The following is an 18,377-nucleotide window of genomic DNA, read 5'->3' as shown; positions in this document are numbered from 1 at the left end:
TGACCTATTGTAACAATGAATTGTACAAGGTAATATGTAGAAAATTAGCTTTACAACTTGAGAAGGGAAGAAGGGAGTTGGGTTGGTTGGGAGGAAAATGATTGTAGGAGAAAAACAAGAGGAGGTAACAATGCTTGAAAGATAATGTACTCATTAATTTTCTTATGTAACTCTAACCCCTCTTTAAACCATTTTTACAATAAAGAAAACATGAAAAAGAACATCCCAGGCAGGAGAGTCTGTCTAACTCTTATCTGTAATTAAACACTAAAAAACCAGAAGTGGAGTTTAGGCTCAAGCAATAGAGTACTAGCTTTGGGGGCAGGTGGGCAGGAAAGACAACTGTATAGGGACAGGGTCCACCCTCTGGGTTCAAGCCCCCAAACCAGCACAAACTAAACAAACAAGCAAATGAAAAAAACCACATGTTTCTTTGAGACCATCCTTGAAGCACTGGTTTGAGAAGAGGCTCCTTTTGCTGATCATACTCACTGGATCCTGCTTTTTGGAATCCTTATTGCTATGGAGAACTCAGGACCAGACTAAAGAATTTAGTCAAATTTCCTAAGTGCTCTGTAATTAAGACCAATTTTATGTGGGAAGAATGTTCTCAGAAACATTTTTTGTGAGTGTGTGTGTTGTGCATTATTTCCCAAGTGTACATAAGTTAGAGGCAGAAGAAACAATAGGAAAAATAGGAGAAAAAGAAGTTTTGTGCTTAAGTATAATGGTTCAATACACTACAAAGACTCTGCCCCATTTGTTAGGAAATGGAAAAACTTGGAAAAAATTATATTAAGTGAAGTAAGCCAGGCCCAAAGAAACATAGGTTCCATGGTTTCCCTTATTTGCAATATCTAGTATATGTATGAGTCAAGTGGAAAAGGTCAGATAATGTGATGTTAGGAAAATGAACCCTTAGATATGTATTTTAATGTTTTTTTTTCTTTCATGCATTTGTTTCTAACGCATTTATAAGATTATCTCTTTGTTGCTTTGTATGTCCCTCCCCCACAGTATAACCCCTGCTTTCACTATATTTGATGTCAGTATAACTTGTAGAGGAGATGGGAAAACATGTCTTTAAGGATACAGGTGGACCTGTTGCAACTATGAGAAGTACAAAGTACAAATTGTCATGTCGAAAACAACGTTGGTGCGGGGCGGGGGGGGGGGGGGAGGAGGGGAGGATTGGTGGTGGGGTGGGGGAGACGCTGGGAAGGGATGTGAAGGGTAAACATAGGAGGAGGCTGCAATGCTTGATAAGAAATGTACGCATTATCCTGCCCATGTAATTGTAACCCCTCTGTACATTGTGTTTACAAAAAAAAAATTATAAAAAAAGATATAAAAAAAGAAGACTCTTCAAATAACACAACTTTGAAACAATAAATCCAAGGCCAGTATGTAGATCTATGGGAGTGATATACGGAAAGCATTACTACTAAGTGGAACATGAAGGATGAGGCCACTCTTGTTTTATACTAGATCTAAATCTTGGTAGCTAATCATGCAAATTTGTAAAAAGTAGAACAGAAGAGTAATTCTGGTTCCAAAACAAGTCACATATAAGAGCATGGACTTAACTGGAGAAAAAGGCCATGTTGAGAGAGCAGGAAATATAGTAGCAATGAACTGGTGGATAACATCACATTTCCCTTTAGTTTTTAGTTTCTTTTTGATGGTTGTGGGTCTTGAACTCTGAGCCTGGGCGATGTTCCTCCCCTCTTCAGCTCAAGGCTAGAGCTCTACCATTTGAACCACAGTGCCAATTCCAGTTTTCTGGTGGTTAATTGGAGATAAGTGCCTCAGAAAACTTTCGTACTGGTGCTTGATCTGAACAGCAATCCTCAGATCTCAACCTCCTGAGTAACTAGGATTATAGGCTTGAGCCACCAGTACCAGGCTTAAGATCACATTTCTAGCAGTGTACATGCAGAATATGTAATGTGTATGTTCATCTATCTTTGCATGAATTCTTGAGTTAAAAATCTAGGCCACAGGTTAGACTTTACATTCACAAAAATGTTTGTAGTTTAAAACCATACTCCTGGAAAAAATAAAAACTAAGAATGTAAAAGTGTCTGGAAAGTTCAGTTTGCATCCAGCCTCGGCAGAGCAGTCTTTGCAACACTACCTATAATTAACCAGCCAAAAGCTGCATTGGATGAATGGCTCAAGTGATGGGATACTAGTTATGAGCAAGAGTGCTGAATAATAGCCTGATGTTTTTGCATACATACATACAAACATTTACATATGCACAGAAGCACTTATATGTGCAAACACACATATGAAACAACCCTCACAATGTGTAGAAAAGTTGGAAAATAATAGAAAATATTTCCTGAGTAAGACTACAATCAAGTGATAATTTTTAGTATTAGAAAGCCCTCAAGTGAACTTTTCCCCCAAAAGCTTGAGACTATTACATAGGTAGTGACCAGACATAATAAAAGAGCCAAGTAATAATTATTAAAGGGATCGGATCCATAGAAGAATGAATCAGAGACCCCTGCCAGTGCATCTGAAAATGTTCATATCCTGTGTCAAATGATAGAACATCTTTGAAAATTGTACAGAAACAGTTTGAGTAGTAAGTCTAGTGGATAAGATCATCAGAGAAGTTCAGAATTACTAGTATGTTTCTCCATTAAATAAACCAACAAACTATGGAAGGGCAATGTGATACAAGTCTGGAATTCTAGCACTCAGACAAATACATGAGATTAGAGAGTGGATTAAATATTAATACTTTCCCTGGACTAGGTAGTATAATTTTGCCTCAATAAAACAAACCAAAGAACAAGAAAGGAATTCACAGTTGGAAGTCTGGGTTAATTTTGTCATTATGTTTTGAGAAGTCAAGTTTCCTATTGAAATGCAACTCACATATCATCCTCAGTCATGTTTTAAATGCTCTCTTCATTACAGAATGCTTCTAGATGCAAAATAGTTCATGATTCGGAACCAAAAATTTGAAACATTTAGTATCATTCTGTTGGATTCCAAAGAAATAATGAAGGATTACAGAAGCTTAAGCCTGGAGGAACAGCAAAGTTATCTAATGTAGGACTTTATAGACCTTACTAAATTAGAATTTAGATTTAAAATAAATATCTTTTGCTTGTAATTTCATATTCTACAGGATACTACAAAATACTTTTTAAGTAGAAATTTTAAATTAAAAATTCACAAATGATTCTGGCATTTTATTTGTCTAGAATATTCTTTCAAGAGAGTTGAAATTAGGACTTAGTTAATAGATAATTCCAACAGTTCATGTATAACATGATAATGTGAATAATCTAGAAAGAGTTGACAGTAAATGGATGCTATCAATTTATAAATTTAGAAAAAGAGCATTGTTTTGAGACTTTGGTGTAACATGGTATGAAGAGAGTTATTGTTTGAAATAATTTTTCTTCTATCTGTACATAACATAGGAAGAAATTTCCTTAATTATATACCTCTGTATACAATGAGAAAAACACTAGGTTTGGGGTTTGTTTTCATTTTGTTTTTGTTGTTTTGTTTGTCCTAGGGCTTGATGTCTGGACCTGGGCATTGTCCCTGAGCCTGTATTTTGCTCAAGGCTACTGATCTACCACTTGAACCTCAGTGCTACTTGTGTCTGGCTTTTCCTGAACAGTTTATTGGAGATAAGAATCTAAGGAACCTTCCTGCCTGGGTGGGCTTTGAACCATAGTATACAAATCTTTGCCTCCTGAATATCTATGGTAGATGAAAAGATATGTATAAATAATATTTTCAAGTTTTCTGATCTGAAGAATACCACTTGAGGGAAAACGATGCAACAAAATTTAGTGTAGTGTTCTTTCAACAATAGAAAGGGCATAACATTAGCAGAAGTGTAGAATTTTTCACAATAGTGATAAGCTAGTCATCCTGTGAATTTAAGGAATTTTAAGGTGCACCTTACAAGGTGGAAACTGTTGGGCTAGAATGACTTTACTGCATAAAATGTTGGGATTGATTGTCATTGAAATAATAGCTTAATATGATGAACAAATGTTTACTCTAGGGGAATTAATTATTATAGATATTTCATAGTTTTATCTTCTACCAGAATGTGGCTAGTTTCTCTGTTGACCTTTAAATATGTAATGCACCATTGGAAACTGCATCTATTGCAGAATTAAATAAAATGCATACAGGCACTGTTTTAAATGACTCTGGTATGGCATGCTCAGAATTTGAAAATGAGTAGTTAATAGAACACATATTCTGTCCTCTTAACAAATATTCAGTTTTAAAAATTAGGAGTTTCCAGATTATTGAACTATTTTCTATTTAGTGTGAGACAATACTAAAATAATGTTTTTTTTAAAATAATGGCAAGTATATTCTGAAAATTTTGTATAGTTTGATAGCATTCAAGTTGATGACCCTCTGAAAAAGAAAGGGGCAATTAATTCAAATTAGAAACCAAATGTTTCTCATTTTTTTTAAAAAAATATTACACATAGAATATCATTTACTATAGAAATACAGTGAAATTATAATTTATTTAGCTTATTTTTAAATTTAATTTTATTGTCAAGGTGATATATAGAAGGGGTTGCAGTAATTGTAAGGTAGTGAATATATAAAAAGTCGAACTTTTTATGCCCTCCCTCATTTTTCTCACACTTTTAGTTCACCCCAATACCCCTCACAAGTTGCAATGTGAATATCCTACATGTTGTCTTGTGAGTATTGCTATTGCGTTGGTTTGCCCTTTGTCCTTTGTCTCACCATTTTGTTGTTCCTCTTCCCTTGACAAATTAAGATAAATGTGTATATAATACACAGGATACTGAAATCAAATACAGCAGGGAATAAACCATAGGGGAAAACACAAAAGAAAAAAGAAATCACATAGTACAGTAAAAACAACAACCACAAAGAAAAACCTGTTTCCATGTCTAGTTCATTTTGCTCATCATCCTCTTATATGGTTATATATACATAGCTGTTGAACCATTCTCCTCATCTGCTAGGACTATCTTAGACATTATCTAATTATTACACATGAGGAAAACCATGGAATCTGTTTCTTTGTGTCTTGCATATTTTTCTTAGTAGGATTTTTCCAAATCTTTCCATTTCCTTATGAATTGGAAGCATAGAATTCCACTGTGTGTGTGCTTAATGGATTCGTTCATCTTCTGAGTGGCATATTGGTTTAAATTATGATTGCATGTAAGTATCATTAGGGTCATTCAAAAATGACAGATGCCACCTCCCCAGATATACTAAAATCACGATTTCTAAGTAAGATAGTTTTTTTTTATGGTGGTACAAATGTTGAGATACCTGGATAAGTCTAATATATTTCTTGCAATGAGTTAGGCAGGAAGACATCATATAGGATAAAAATGGTAGTGACAAAATATTCCCTTGAGAAAGATTTAGGAGGCTTCCAGATATATGAAGAAATTCAGATAATTTTGAAGAATTTAGAAATGCAAGCTCAAGTATCTCTGTTTAAATAAAAATTATGTAAGTGGAAGTGCAAAAGAAGAGGAAGAGAAGAAATAACTGACAGAGGATCATTGTTCCAAGTTAGAGTATAAAAAGACATAATCTATAACTTCTAAGTCAGAGACCAATATAATATGTCCCTCTTAATTTAGGTACATGCAAAATATTTACTTGGCTTTTTCCTACTTTAATTCTCCAAAATAAATGAACAATTATAAGAAAAGTTATGTAATTGCCATTACTTCAACCAGAACACTAACTGTGATGAGCCCACTTTTTCGCACTTTGAACTTGGAAAATAGTCCCTAAGTTGATGATGTTCTGGCTGATTAGAGTCAGAGTTAGGGACTTCTACTTGTAGAATTATCCCAAATAGTTTAAAGCAGTTTTTCCCCCAAGATATCCAACCTCATTGTCTGAAGCTGTACTTTGAACACACCCTCAAACATGAGTACGTAATTTGAAATTATACTTCAGCATTTCCTTGACACACTATACTTTGTGCCTTTCTCTTTTTTGCACATTCCTTTTGAGTTCATAGTTGCTCTATTTCCATTTCATCTTTATAAACTACTAACAACATTGTTCAACTACCACTTCTTGTTTGCACACACCCAGTGTATGTATCAAGGTACTTTGTCTATGTTAAACAATAGGGTAGTACTCCATTTCTGAAGAGAAAAGTTCCACAGTATAACCCTATGTCCACATTACAGGCTGTAGATTTTAAAGCATTTTGAGGCAAACAGTGATATTAGAAGTGAAAGCCTCCCTAGGGACCTTTGCTTGGAGCTCATTAGTTTTCCCAGGAGAAATATAAATATCCACAAAATTTGGGGCTAATTAGTAAGAAACCAAATTAACACTAGATCCTAGAAGTTGTCTTAATTAAAGTCACCAAGAGGTTAAAAATCATAGACACCAAGACCTAAGCATGAATTAAAGACTCTCCACCTTGTCAATACAATTGGTTTAAAAAGTCATCAATACTACTGCATTTATAAAATTTTCTTATGATATGAAGATTCAATTATAAACTATTAACACTTGAAAATAACTCATTTTCTTGGGAGTAGGACACAAAGCACAAGGTTAATCCTAATCATTTTAGAGGACCTTTATTTATACTACAAATTCACTCCCATAACTACAATGATACGAAAAATAACTGAAGTACAGAAACACAAAGGAAATAATTTAACTGCATCATCTACATTCAAAGGACTGTGTTAATAGAAAACAAAGTTAAACTAATAATTAGCTTACAAAATTCACTTACATTCTTTTTTTCTATTTCATTTAGTTTCATAAAAACTGGATTTTCATAAGATGATGCATAAAAAAGCCTATATACCCACGTACATTTTCAGATCTTAACAATATTTATTTCAGAAATGTCTTTAGCTCTATAGTCAATGAAATGAAATAACACTAAAATATTCAAAGGGTTTTCAGAAATTGCAAGACTCGCTCTTGGATGTTATTTATACTGGAAAAGATATTCGAAAAGCCTTATTTGTTAAGTTGCGATAGTTACTCCCACAAAAGAGCCATTAGCCCTTTGCATGTACAAAACAACTTCAGATACATCCACTATCTGGAGATGACACATGCTTTTTGTTTGTTAGTTTTTGAAAGGAATATCTAACAAACATATCAACAATACTGATTTTCAGTCAATATGATGGCATATTCAAACTTAATAAATATTGGGTTGATTACCTCTTAGTGTGAATAGATATGATCTTACAAAGAAAGTTATTTTCAACAGAAAGCCAGAAAAAGTTTATTCACTTTGTGTTTCACGGGAATAAACAGAGAGCAATACCTATTTGGTCCAGTTGGTCAAACTCACTCCATGAGCATATGTGAAAAGTATAACAAATTTAAGAGGTCAAATACATATTTTGTACTGACAGTCATCTTACAGCACTAATTTACTACCTAAATATGTCTGAATCTTCTCACCTAACATATAATAAAAGCTGAAAGCAGTCTCTTTTATCTAACTTAATATTGTAAATCCTTTGATTCTGATATTATTTGACAAATAAAATGTACAAAAGGGTGGTCCAACTGAAATGACATGACAGAATATTGATAAATAAAAACATTGCAACAAAGTTAGCTCTTTTCAGCCTCACCTTGTCAACATTGGCAAGCAACATTGCCACAGCACATGCACATATATGCACATACACACATATGCACACATGTACACACACCTATACATGCATGCTAAGTTTATTGTACAAAAAATTTCAAATAAAAAATTAATGATTAGTACAAATGATAATTTGCCTTACTACAAAATAATACACAATCCAGTCACCACGGCTGTTATATTTTACCTGACTATCCACATGTGACCACTTAATATATATTTACTTACTTACTTACTTAATTCAATCATTTGTTTGGTGCTAATACTAAGGGTTGAACTCAGGGCCTGTTTCTGTCCCAGAATTTGTTATTTTTTTGTTTTAGTTTTCTCAAGGATATCATTTTACTGCTTGTACCACAGCTCCAGTTCTAGCTTTTGTTGGTTTCTTTCAAATCAGAATCTAATGGACTTTTTTTTTTTTTTTGGTCTGGTTTCAAACCATAATCCTCAGACTTCATCTTTCTGATTAGCGAGGATTAATGACATGAGCCACCAGCGTTGCTTCTACTTTTTCCTCTATAGTTATCTAATGCACATACTTAGATAGTAATTTAAAAATGACAGTATAGAAGCAAGATGTACAATGATGATACTGTCCTGTCAGAAATTCAAGTTAGTAATGTAAATTACTTCTTAAGAACATACACAAATAATACCATGATATAGTATAATAGAACACACAATTGGACATATGAGCTTTAAGAGCTGTCTGATAGATCCATTATGTATTGGTACCAACCATTAGAAAAAAAATGTATAATGTACTACTAAAATAGAAGTCCTTTAAATGACTACTTACATTCTTTGTTTTTTAAAGACACTTGTTCTCATCTAAAAAAGTAGGCCTGTCTATTGTCTTCATGTGGTTTCAATGATTGAATGAGAAATCAAAATGTATTAGTAGTCCTTTGCTATCAATTAAATCTCACTTTTTCTTTTTGGAGAATATAATGATCAAAGCAATAGTTGAGAATCAGCAAGCAATTGTTCAGAATCATGCTTCCAGTGCAAGTGGATCAATAGTAAGTAATCCTCAATACCATTTTCCACAAAGTTTTGTCACAGATACAATCAGCCTGCCTTCTCTGGCTGCTTTCCTAGCCTGGACATATTCCTTCATTGTACATGAAAAGTGTGATTCAACTGATTTCATTCAGATCTGTTCCTAGAATTATCAAGGGTTTAGATTCTTGTCTGCAATATGATTAAACCTTCGTCTCTTCATGTAGGCTGCTAAAAATGTATTTACCAAATTCAAGTAAATACATAAATTCTATTTCCATCTTTTTTAAAACATAAAATTCTGCTTGCTCTATAAATTGATCAGAGGCATGCATTGGTGGCTATCTAGGTCATTGCATATCTGTCTCTCTTCCTCTCTCTTTAATGTTTCTCATAGATAATAGGATTGTTCTATAATTATCCTAATTTATTTTGCTTTTATGTTTTTGGCTGCATCATTTTGCCTTCTGCTCTAGCATTTCCCAAATCATTTATATAGAAGGCATTATTTCATCTTTTCTCATTCCTAGAATAAGCTGCACATGAAGACACCACTTGTCGTTATTTTCAGTCTGTATCTTTGAATACAGAGAAAAAACTTTCCCTCTGCTCTCCATCAATTCATTACTCTCCAGTTAGAATAATTTCGAATAGTAAAAATGGAAAAAGGGAAAATAAATCATGGTGCAAAAACAGATGCAGAAAATTCACCGGATTTTCCTGAACAGTTCAACTAACCTGAACTATTAGGGAAATACATGGACACCTCATTCCCACTGTCCCTCAAAGTCTCTTGTTAGGCAATTCTGATCAAGACGAGGAACATGATGAAAAAGTGAGGAATGGTATGAATTGGAGGAAAAAATGGAGAAGGATCCATTCAAATTTCTTCTTTGGGCTGCTCAAAATAATCAGGTTACTACAGTGCGGAGACTACTTTCCAAAAAGTCCACTAATGTGTATACTAGGGATGACAATGAGTATACCCATATTCATCAGGAAGCCTACAGTGGACACTTAGACACGGTCTGTGAGTTGGTGGCTCAAGCGGCAGATATTCATGCAATAACTGTAGATGGCTGGACAACCCTGGGCAGTGCTTATATGTGGAATAATACTAGAGTAGTTTTTTCTTACTTCATCATTATGCAGATACCAATGGCCCCCTTGCATCTTGCTGCTGCCAATAGAGAGAGCAAAGAGATGTTGGATCTGCTTCTGTTGAACCATTATGTCAAATCAGGTCTGAAGAACAACTTGGAAGAAACTGTATTTGATATTGCCAAAAGGATAAATATGTATCGCTACCTCTTTGAAGTTTTGGAAGGCTGTACAAATTGCTCTCCTAAGTCATAATGGTTCGGTTAAGTTTCTTAAATTTCAAAAATGCCATTGCATTCTTCATTTCCATACAAAATATTTTCACAACCCAAATAACAACAATAGCTTACTGTAACAATTCATGGATTTCATGGAAGTCTTCCAAGTGAATTGCCTGACTTTGATGTCAAAATATATTCAAGAGTTAGTTGTATACATCTATAATGATTTCTGGAGAGATTTTGCATTTTATTGTAATTAAGTGGTTACATAATTTCCCTAATTTCACAGTATTGTGGGATAGTGATGCTCAGCTAAAGTCACAAACACATTCTAACATTTCTGGAGCAAATTGTCTATCACACTCTATAACATTTATGAGTTCTATGAGCTTTGTGATATAGTTATTTCTTCCACATTGGGTGGCATGTACATTTCTTTTGTTTTGCATAACATCAGCTGTTCCCTTTTTCCCACTTTTCCCTCCCTGCCATTAACTTGCTTAGTTCATGTTGGTCAATGTCCAGTGCAGCTGATGGGTTTTTCCCTGACTCCCTCTAGATCTATGTCGTCTTCCTAGTTCCCCTCCATTGTACACATGTATACCATACATGTGATCAGCAGCATGGGTTATTTAGTAGAGATTCGATCAGATGAATGGAAGTCCTTTGTTTCTTAAAGTCGTGTTAATTTTGTCATATTACCTAACATTTTGGTTTTAACATCCATTTATCAGGGAGACAATGTACTGTTTGTCTCTTTGCTCTTGACTTACCTTGTTCAACATGATCACCTTCCAACTCCATCCATTTCCCTGCAAATGCCATTATTTTGTTATTTCTAAAGTTGCATAATATTCCATTGTGTATAAATACCACAATTTTGGGATCCATTCATCTGTGGTGGGTTATCTGGGTTGTTTCCATATCCTAGCTATTACAAACAGTGCGGCAATAAACATGGAGGTGCATGTGTCCTTGTGTACTGGTTCCTGTTGTTCAGGATGGATGCCTAGAAGTGGTATGACTGGGTCATAAGGGAGGTCAATATTTAGCTTTCTTAGGACTCTCCAGACTGTTTTCCAAAGTGGTTGTATAAGTGTATATTCCCACCAGCAGTGTAGTAAGGTTCCTCTTTCTCCGCATCCCCTCCAGCGTTTGTCATTGGCAGACTAGAAGATGTGGAGCATTCTGACTGTGGTAAGGTGGTATCTCATGGTTGTCTTTATTTACATTTCCTTCACAACCAGGGATGGTGAACATTTCCTAATGTGTTTCTTTGCCATTTTTATCTCTACTTCTGAGAAGTCTCTCTTTAGTTCCTTTGCCCAAATAGTAATTGTTTTGTTAGGTTTGGGAGGGCCTAGTTTCTTGAGTTCCCTGTATATACTGGATATTAACCCCTTGTCGAATATATTGCTGGTAAATATTTTTTCCCAATTAATTGGTTGTCTTTCTGGCTTGGTGGCGATAGCTTTAGTTTTGCAGAAGCTTTTTATTTTAAGGTAGTCCCATTTGTCGTGTCTCACTCCAATTTGTTGTAACCCTGGGACTCTGTTCAGCAAATTCTTTCCTATGTCTATAAGTTCAAGTGTCTCTCCTACTCTGCCTGCAGTGGTTTGAGAGATTCAGGTTTAATGCTAAGGTCTTTAATCCATCTTGAGTTGATGATGGTGTATAGTGATATGCTGGGGTCCACTTTTATTCTTCTGCATGTGGCCGCCCAATTTTCCCAGCACCAGTGGTTGAAGAGGCTGTGTTTTCTTCCATTGTCTGTCTTTGGTTCCTTTGTCAAATATCAGCTGACTGTAGGCATGTGGATTTATTTCTGGATCTTCTATTCTATTCTATTGGTCTTCGGGTCTGTTTTTGTGCCAGTACCATGCTGTCTTTGTTATGATGGCTCTATAGTAGAGTTTGAAGTGCGGCATGGATATCCCTCCCATGTTGTCTTTATTCACTAGAATTGTTTTGGCTATTCTAGGTCTTTTGTGGCTCCATATGAATTTTTGGACTGTTTTCTGTATTTCAGAGATGAACATCATTGAGATTTTAATAGGAATTGCATTGAATTTGTATATTAATTTGGGCAGTATTGCCATTTTCACTATATTATCTGCCTATCCAAGAGCATGGGAAGTCTTTCGATTTCCTAATGTCTTCTGTAATTTTTTTCTTTAACTTTTTATAGTTTTCATTAAATAGTTCTTTTACATCTTTGGTTAGGTTAATTCCTAAATATTTTATTTTTTGGGAGGTTATTGTGAATGGGGTTGCTTTCTTTATTTCCTTCTCTGCTTGTACATTGTCAGTGTACAGGAAGGCAACTGATTTTATTGGACTGATTTTTTTATCCTGCAACTTTGCCGAAGTGATTTTTGATTTGTAAGAGTTTGGAGATGGAGTTTTTGGGATCTTGAAGGTATAGTATCATGTCATCTAAAAAAAGATATTTTAATTTCTTCTTTCCCTATGCGGATCCTTTCAATGTTTTTTCTTGCCTTATTGACCTGGTTAAGGGTTTCAGGGCTATATTGAACAGGAGTAGAGCCAGTGGGCATCCTTGCCTTGTTCCTGATTTTAAGAGAATTGGTTGTAGCTTTTCCCCATTAAGTATAGTATTAGCTATTGGTCTGTCGTAAATGATTTTAATGTTTTAAGAAATGTTCCTTCTATTCCTATTGTCTCCAGAGCTTTTAGCATGAATGAATGTTGAATTTTATCAAAAACCTTTTCTGCATCTGTGGAGATAATCATGTGATTCTTGACCTTGGCTCTGTTGATGTGTTGGATAATATTTATTGATTTACGTATGTTAAACCATCACTGCATCTCTGGGATGAAGCCTACTTGGTTTTAGTGTATGTATTTTTTTATGTGTTTCTGGATTCTGTTAGCTAGAATTTTGTTAACGACCTTTGCATCTGTGTTCATCAAGGAAATTGGCCTGTATTTCTTTTTTGGTTGGGTCTTTGCCTGGTTTGGGGATGAGTGTGGTACTGGCATCATAGAATGAGTTTGGGATAACTCCCTCCTTCTCTGTTTCTCTGAAGAGCTTGAGGAATATAGTTATTAGTTCTTCTTTAAATGTCTTATAGAATTATGTTGTGAATCCATCTGGTCCTGGGCTTTTTTTTTGTTGGAAGATTTCTGATTGCTTCCTGTATCTCGTTGTAGGATATTGGCTTATTTAATTGATTTACTTCTACTTTGCTCAATTTGGGCAACTTGTATTTCTCTACAAATGCATCCAGTTCTGCCAGGTTTTCTTTCTTTAGAGAGTATAACTTTTGAAAGTAGTCCATTAAAACTGTTTGGACATCTTGGGTACGTGTTGTAATTTTTCCCGTGGCATCCCTCATCGTGTTAATACGGGTTTGCTCTCTTCTTTTTTAATTAATCTTGCCAAATGTCTATCAATTTTATTTATTTATTCAACCAGCTTTTTGTTTGGTTAATTTTGGCTATGATTCTCCAATTTTCTATTTTAATAATCTCTGCTCTTAGTTTGGTTATCTGGCTCTGTCTAGTAACGTAGGTTCCATTTTTTCATGTTTTTCTAGCTGTTTAATTGCAACATAAGATTTTTTTCTTGGTCTGTGTCTATTTTCTTGATGTGGGCACTGAGGGCACTAAATTTGCCCCTCAGGACTGCTTTTCCTGTGTCCCACAAGTTTCTTTGCGAGGTATTTTCATTTTCATTGAGTTGTAGGAATTTTTTAATTTCTTCTTTAATCTCCTCCATTACCCAGGCATTGCTTAGAAGTGTGCTGCTCAATTTCCATGTATTTGAGTAATTTCTGCAGTATGCTTTGTTATTGAGAACTATCTTGATTCCACTGTGTTCAGATAGTATACAGGGGATTATGTCAATCTCCTTGAATTTGCTTAAGTTCCTTCCATGAACTATGATATGGTCTATTATGGAGAAAGTACCATGAGCTGCTGAGAAGAATGTGTACTGTGTTGTTTTTAGGGTGAAATACTTGGTAAATGTCAGTTCTGCTTGAAGTATGGCCTCACTTAATTCGGTAGCTTCTTTGCCAATCCTCTGGTCGGTAGACTTGTCCTTTGGTGAGAGTGGGGGTGTTAAAGTCTCCTAGTATTATCCTATTGGACTATTTTATTCCGTAAGTTTTCGAGTATTTGCTTAACATATTTGGGTGCACCAATGTTTGGGGAATGTAAGTAGATGATGGTAATATCCTCCTTATGTATTGTTCCCTGTATTAATATGTAGTGTCCATCCTTGTCTTTTTGTATTGATTTTAATGACAAGTTTATTTTGTCAGATAACATGATTGCTAGACCTGCTTTGTTACTAGGGACATTTGATTGGTAGATCCTTTTCCAACCCTTCACTCTGAGTTAGTTTGCATGTTTGGCTTAGAGGTGGGTCTCCTGAAGGCAACAGATGGATGGCTCAGGTTTTAGGATCCAATCTGCAGTTCTTTTTCTTTTGATTGGTGAATTAAGCCCGTTAATCTTAAGAGATAGTATAGAGAGATGCAGTATGATCATTGTTTTTCTTCTTTCCTTTCCTCCCGTGCCCGTTAATCTTAAGAGATAGTATAGAGAGATGCAGTATGATCATTGTTTTTCTTCTTTCCTTTCCTCCCGTGCTTGCTCAGATAGACTTCAATTAATGCCTGTCTGGGTGCAGGTCCCTGTTCCTGGTTGCTTTTCTCAGGTTGTGTTCCACCTCTTAGTAGTCTTTGTAATGCTAGCTTAATGTTTATGTATTAATTTTGTTTTTCTTTGCTATTAAAAATTTTCAGTTCTCCATCGAATATGAATGCTAGCTTTGCCAAGTATATCAGTCTGGGTTGTCAGTTATTGGTTGTCAGGGCACATATCTTACTTTCCCAGGCCTTTCTTGCATTCAGTGTTTGTGTGGAGATATCTGTAGTGATTCTAATATTTTTCCTGTTGTAGTATAGCTCCTTTTTCATTTTTACTGCATGCAAGATTGTTTCCTTGTCATTCAGATCTATCATTTACACTATGATGTTTCTAGAATTGTTTCTCCTGGGATCCTGATTCTTAGGTGTTCTATATGCTTCTGTTATGTAGGTAAGATGTTCTTTTTTGAGATGGGGAAAATTTTCACCGATTATCTTGTGGAACAGGTGTTGCATTCCCTTGCTTTGATATTCCTCACCTTCCCATATGAAGGTTAAATTTCTTGGCACTATCTGCTTGCTCTTGAATTTCCCTTTGGCATAATTTAAGTGATTTTCCATATCTGTCATTTTTGGTCCAGTTGATGTATTCTGTCTTCTGTATCTGACACTCTACATTCCACTTTGTTCACACTGTTAACTGTGGCTTCCATTGTGGTTTTCATGGAGGAAATTGACTCATTTATGGATTCGATGTTGGTTTTCAAAATACTAACCTCACCTCTTAATGAGTTGTGTACTGCCTCTATTTTGTCACTTATCTCATGGCTTACTGAGGTGTGTGCTCCCTCTATTTTTGCATGCATCTCCGGTTTGATGTCCTGCATCTCTTTCGATATTTCGACCCTGTGTTCTTTCAATTTCTGGTCTATTTCTCGCTTTATTTCTTGAGTAATTGCCTTCAGCATCTCTTGGATGTACTGTTTGTCTTCCATTCCTGCTTTGCTCTCACTGGGGCTCTCCCCTGTGTGGCTGCTGGCTTTTAGAGATAGCTTGCTATCCTAGGTGTTGATAAACCTTGTAATTTATCTCTGTGATTTTCTCATGGGGATTCAGGGATTATTGCAGACTAATCTGAACTTTTGTTTTGGTCAATAGGTGTCTGTCTTTGCTTGGTTACTGTTTCTGTGCTTGTAGAGAGAGTATGTACCTGATCTCCGTTCTGTTGAGGGCCGACCTCTAGCTTATGGTCTGACCCACACAGAGTTCTCGGCTCTCTGCTGTAGATCACTGGCCGTTCCCGCCTTTAGAAGGGTTGAGCAGCCTAGATTGCTCCTGTATGTTCCTACAGGTGCTCTTGGGGAGTTCAGATGTGCTGGATGTACTCTCCCAGATGCTGGAGTCTGCTATGGGCTCCTGATGTTTTGTTTTGTTTTACTTTTTTAGCTAGTTGTGGGCTTGAACTCTGGTCTTGGGTGCTGTCCCTCAGCTCTTCAGCTGAAGGCTGGCACCCTACCATTTGTCCCATAGCACCACATCAGGCCCTTTCTGTTTATGTGTTGCTGAGGAATCAGATCCAGGGCCTCTTGCACCTAAGAAAGCACTGTACTGCTTAGCCACCTCACCAGCCTGAGCTCCTGACTTTTATCAGGTGCTGGCAGCCTGTATTGTCCAATTCCCAGTCTAGAATATATGGGTTGGGGTCTTGTGGGGTTTGGGTTTTTCTTGTCCTGAACTCCCGGGGGTCTTTTGCTGTCACAGGCATGATTCCCAGGGGGTGCAGTTCCCTGTTTTTCTCCCCTCTGCCTAGGCATATGCTCAGCTTCTGATTTCAGTTGCAAGGCGTTGGTTATGTTGCTCAGGCACCGTGTCCCCAGGCCTGGTCCCGGCCCCCAGCCTGGGACACACCGGTTTGACCTGTGCTGCTGTGTATCCCACCTAGATTACGCAGCCTGGAGTACACATTTCAAATTTCTTCCACCGTTGGGTGTCTAGACCCAGGGGCGCTGTTCATGGCTTGGGCGTTTAATCTCCCTTCCAGGGTCACTCTTGTTCTAGCCTGGCCAGCTTAGTGTGCTCCATGGGCTGGTGGAGCCCTTGAACATTTTCTAGTTTTAGTGGTACAGATTTTGGAGTAGGGGATTTGGGGACTCCCACCAGCTTTGAGACCAGAGGAATACACTGTCCCCTGCAGGGTACTCACCCTGTAGCTAGTTGTTGTTTTTGTGTGATGTAGGTTGCTGGCTGCCGTTGCAGACAGATTTCAATTGAGGTGGTTGTGGGCTGGCCTGAGTGGTGGTGGCTCTGTGTGTTTCTCTCCTGTCACTGCCTCCATTGATGCTATTCCGGTCTACTCCACGGGATGGGTCTCTGGCCTCCACTGGAGGGGTGGAGGAGGGGCCTCTGTGCAGGTTCTGGGCTCTGGGGTTTGTCTCTGCACTCTCCAGATCAGCACCAGTTCCTTTCAGTTCTTCTGCTCTGGTGTTCTGTGGGCATCTCGTCTATCTCTGGGGTTCCTGCCATGGGGCCAAGTGGCTTTGGAGGGATGGAGCCTCTCTGCTCAAACAGAGAATAAGGGGTAGGGGTGGGATCTTTGTGTAAGCTCCCTGCTTGGAGGTTTCTTCATTCATCACAATCAGTGGGTCTGACACTGGTACCTGAGGGAGCTTTGGTGTGGGTGATCTGCAGACAGCCCCCTGTTTCTCTGGCACACAGGGAGTTCCCACCAGGCCGGGCTGGCCGTGGCTTGGTGCACTGCTGTGTGGCCAATAAACGTTGGGGTAGGGTCTTCACGCTTCTCTGTTGTGAAATTCTTCTTTTTAACTTTATTTTTTGTTTTTCTCTGCTTCCTGTTTTTCTCTGGATGTTGGTCTTTTTGTTGTTGTTGGTCTCTTGGGGAGATTAAACGTTGGAACTGCAACTCTCTTTTTGGTTGGGGTGAACTGTGGCATTCCCCTACTTCCCCGTCGCCATCTTGGTCCCCCCTCGAGTTTTTGCTTTTTATAATCAGAAATAATTTTAATTTATCTGTTGAAATGAGTACTAAAACAACTAAAGATATTTCTGGTGCTTATATGAAAAATTATACTTTAAAATATTCTGTATTCTATTTGTATAATACCCATAATCCATTTTATTCTTTCCTAGATATAAGACTTTGAATACTACATTGTTTTATAATATATAGGTTCATTAATAAATGTGTCCTTTCAGATTGCATTCCATACAGAAACAGTTTAAGATTCCTTTTTTACTAGGTGCTTATAGTATATTCCTTTAGAATAAAATGACAATGTTGTCTAATTTTAAAAGTTTTATAAAGATTATGCTATGTAAAGGCCTTTCTAAGGCGAAGATTTAATTCACTGATGTCAAACTAACTTTTATTTATATGAATTACATGTATTGTTACACTTTTAATTTTGTAATCAACTTTTTAATAATTGTTTTTCATTTCTTACATCTGAAGAATGAAAAATATGGAATAATTCACAGATTTTCATATCATCCTGTGCAATTGCCATGTTAATCTCTGTATTGTTGAAATTTGGGTATGTGCTTCCGAAGCATGTAATGTCCTCTAAATTTAGGTAGTTAATGATGCAATCTTCATACAAGATTATATCCTTGGGTGCCTATTTGTAACAAGGAAACTGTAATGTTCCTAACAATGCTACTTATCTTATTTCCCTAAAATTCTGTGTATAATGGAAAATAATTATATTGTTGAGTCGAATGCTCACGTTTGCAATTCTTTTGTCAATGACTATTTTAAGTCTTTTT

At 36.5% G+C, this 18,377-nt stretch overlaps 1 pseudogene; it reads right to left on the bottom strand.

Moving 5' to 3' along the window:
- Positions 1 to 18,067: 18,067 nt before the first annotated feature.
- Positions 18,068 to 18,162, bottom strand: LOC122098658 (annotated as a pseudogene).
- Between the last annotated feature and the right edge of the window lie 215 nt (positions 18,163 to 18,377).

The sequence above is a fragment of the Dipodomys spectabilis genome, unplaced genomic scaffold (assembly GCF_019054845.1).
Source record: "Dipodomys spectabilis isolate Male_0828 unplaced genomic scaffold, ASM1905484v1 ptg000483l, whole genome shotgun sequence".
NCBI lineage: Eukaryota > Metazoa > Chordata > Mammalia > Rodentia > Heteromyidae > Dipodomys > Dipodomys spectabilis.
Note: the sequence above shows the minus strand (reverse complement) of the source record. Positions and strands in the feature narration are given on the sequence as shown.